This window comes from Podarcis bocagei, assembly GCF_964188305.1.
Source record: "Podarcis bocagei genome assembly, chromosome: 7".
Lineage (NCBI taxonomy): Eukaryota > Metazoa > Chordata > Lepidosauria > Squamata > Lacertidae > Podarcis > Podarcis bocagei.
In genome coordinates, this window is record NC_138132.1 from 50,860,770 (window position 1) to 50,864,835 (window position 4,066).

Genomic DNA, 4,066 nt, shown 5'->3' on the forward strand with positions numbered 1-4,066 from the left:
CTCAACACTATATACAGCAGTATCTTTTGTTAATCCGTATGCTCTACCTCACGGTTTTTATATTATACCAACTGTTATTTTAACATTTCCTGATATCTTCTCCATGTACGAAAAAAATTTGTTCCAATCGTTAATAAATTTAGTATTTTTCTGTTGCCTAATCCTCTGAGTCATTATTGCCAAATCGATATATTCAGTTAACTTATTTTGCCAGTCCTTAATTGTTGGGATGTTGAGTTTTTTCCAATTCTGCGCTAGAAGTATCCTAGCGGCGGCTGTCGCATACTGGAATAGAGTTTGGTCATCTTTATTGATCTCGTTCCCCACCATTCCCAGAAGGAACGCCTCGGGTATTTTTGGGAAGGTGTACTTTAGGATCTTTTTTAATTCATCATAAACCGCGCCCCAGAACTTCTTTACCTCGTCGCAGGACCACCACATATGGAAGAAATCTCCTTCTTTCTTTTTGCATTTCCAGCAGGCATTGTCTCCAGATTTATACATTTTAGCTAATTTTGTTGGGGTGATGTACCAGCGGTACATCATCTTTTCCATGTTTTCTCGGATGCCAACACAAGCTGAAAATTTCATATCTTTATTCCATAGTTTTTTTCCATTTTTCATAGTCTAAAGGGTGTCCTAGGTCTATAGCCCATTTAATCATGACCTCTTTTATTTCCTCATCCTTGGTATCCCAATCTAGTAGTTGGTTGTACATTTTAGATAGGAGTTTGGATTTCCCTTCTATTATTTCCAGTTGGAATTTAGACTTATTCTTACGCATGCCGGCTTTTTTGTGTGTGTTCCATAACGAATTAATTTGGTGGAAATGCATCCACCCCGATAGTTTGTCTTTTAGCTCATCATAAGGTCTAATTTCCCATCCTCTCTCAGATCTTATCAAAAGGTCGGCATATGTCCACCTTTTACCTTCCATATTTAGTTTTTTGATTTCTAGAATGTCGACGGGTGACAGCCACAGTGGAGTTTCATTTTCAACCAAGTTCTTACATCTATTCCACACCTCTAGCAGTGCCCCTCTTATGATGTGATTTGAAAAACTTTTATGCACTCTCCCCTTATCTTGCCACAGGTAGGCATGCCATCCAAACCTAGCATTGAAACCCTCTAAATCCAGCAGGTCGGTGTTGTCCAAAACTATCCATTCCTTAACCCAGCACAGACACGCGGCCTCATAATATAGTTGTAGATTCGGGACCGCAAACCCACCTCTATCTCTTTTATCAGTAAGCAGCTTATATTTAATTCTGGCCCTTTTGCCCTGCCAGATGAACCTAGAGAGGGTCCTCTGCCAGTCCTTAAACATTGTCGTGCCCCTGATTACTGGGATGTTTTGAAATAGGAATACCATTTTTGGGAGAATGTTCATCTTAATGGCCGCCATTCTCCCCTCCCACGACAGGTGTAATCTGCTCCAACTATCAAGGTCTCTTTTACATTCTTTCCAAATTCTGCTGTAATTATCCTCCACCAAATTTATATTTTTGGTTGAGACCCAAATACCCAAATATTTAACCTTTTTTGCTATTTTTATCCCAGATTCCACCTCAATTTTGTTCTTTAATTGTTCATCTAGGTTCTTTACCAACATTTTTGTTTTTGTTTTGTTTAATCTAAACCCCGATAGCTCCCCAAATTCCTCCATTAAGCCCATAACTGTATTTATTGTTTCTAGCGGTTCTTCTATTGATATTACTAGGTCATCAGCGTACGCTTTGACTTTATATTCTTTTTTGCCTACCTTAATCCCTCTTATTTCTGATGTTCCTCTAATCTTATTCAGTATGACTTCCAGGACCATAATAAATAACAAAGGTGATAATGGGCAACCCTGTCTTGTGCCCTTTGTAATCGTGAATGATTCTGTTAAATTACTATTGATAATAAGTTTCGCCCTTTGATTTGAGTAGATCGCTCTGATGCCTTCTAGGAATGGCCCTCTTATTCCTACCCTTTCCATACATTTAATGAGAAATTGCCAAGATACATTATCGAAGGCCTTTTCGGCGTCTATGAAGATTAAGGCGGCCGGAATATCAATTTTAAGGTCCAAGTATTCGATTATATTGACCACATGTCTTACATTATCTTTTGTTTGTCTACCGGGCAGGAATCCGGCTTGGTCTTTATGTATCGCTCTATTAAGGTATTTCTTTAATCTATGTGCCATAATTCCTGCGAAAATCTTATAATCTATGTTGAGCAAAGAAATTGGTCTATAGTTTTTTATATTAAGTGTATCTGAGTCTGCTTTGGGTATTAATGTAATATACGCCTCACCCCACGAGTCGGGTATTTCCCCTCCTAGGAGGATATTGTTAATTACGTCACGGAGTACCGGAATTAGGTGTTCCTCTAAAGTTCTGTAATATTTTTGCGAGAGGCCATCTGGGCCGGGGGTCTTCCCGGGTTTCATTTTCTTAATTGCATCCCTAACCTCATCTATTGTTACCGGCTCATTTAGGATTGTCTTTTCTTCGTCTGATAGCTGCACCCCTTCGTTCCTCTCCAGATACCTTCCTATCTCATCTGTATCCTCATCCTCTTTCTTCTTGTACAGGTTTTCGTAGTATTGGAGGAACTTCCCCTTGATCTCACTGGGGTCCTCTATTAATTGGTCTTCAAATTTAATTTTGTTAATCACCTTTTGTTTTTTTTTCTTCCTCAATTGCCAAGCTAGCAACTTACCAGTTTTATTTGCTGATTCAAAATACCTTTGTTTCATCGATTTTATTCCCCACTCTATTTCCTGATTCAGCAGTGATGAGTATTGAGTTTGTAATAGTTTACAAATTTGCTTGAGGCTCTCATCGCCAGGTTTTATTATTAATTTATCCTCTACTTCTTTTAATTGTTTGATTAGCTCTTCCTTCTTAGCCTCTCTCAAGATTTTCCTATATTTGTTCTGTTGAATCAGAAAACCCCTGAGGACTGCTTTGCTGGCATCCCAGACCACATTAATCTTAGTTCCTTTATTCAGGTTATGGTCAAAGTATTCCTTCAAGATGTTCTTTGCCCTACCAATAATCTCATCCTGTTCCATTAGGTAATCGTTCATTCTCCATCGGTATGTACCTGATGGGATACTCTTTATTTCCAAAAGGATTGAGCTATGGTCCGATAATGCCTAATTCTCTTTTAAAGCCACCCAAGTTGGGGTGGATATTGAGATTGAGGAGAAGAAAGGAGCATCGTTCTCTTGTATCTGGGCCTTTGACTGCTTGCTTTAATATGGTTAGAACTGCCATTGTGGAAAAGATTACTCATCAACTGAAACGCAGGCAAGGTCAAGCAAAACTAAACTCTATATACTTTCATTTGGCCTTTTATTAATTTAGTTGGCTTTCCAAAGAAACTGCCCATTCAAGCTTGGGAAATGTAGCAGCATGTATAAATACCACAGTGGTCATGCATATTCCGTTGTTGCTGCTCTTGTTTTTGCCCCCTGAGCTACAGAGTGCAGTAAATTGGGTGATAGGCAATCTCTTACACTTCTAAATGAAGTAACAGTGCCTAACAGTGATTTCTATTTTATCAAAATGCTATTTCAGATTTTTGCTATCACACTCCTTGTAATTGGGAGACACTGTAAAAAGGAAAATGGCAATAAAAATATTTAGGACTAAGAGAAAAGAAATTATCTGTTTGGATTATTGCTTTGTTATTCATCCTGGACGTTGTTTCATATACAGTATATGCACACCTGGAAGCCACTTCAGTTTCTAGAGAAAAAGCTGTCACTCAGGTAGGAGATCTCAGCCTCTGACATCATGAAGGTGTGAAAGAGAACAACAGAATCTGGCAGTCTTGGGTCTGGAGCTGGGAAGAGGTGTAGAGACCTGACTTGCTCACTGAGAATCCAAAGTTACGGTATTGGGGAACAGGATTTCTTGGAGTCTTAATGCTCCCACTCAACCCCTTATATACAGTATGTGCAAATATACAGTATATATCATGGAAAGCACCATCAGTCACCACTAGGGCTGGATGAATCTGAAACCTCCCACTGCCCAGAGGTGTTTATTAGCAAGGCCACACCACCAGA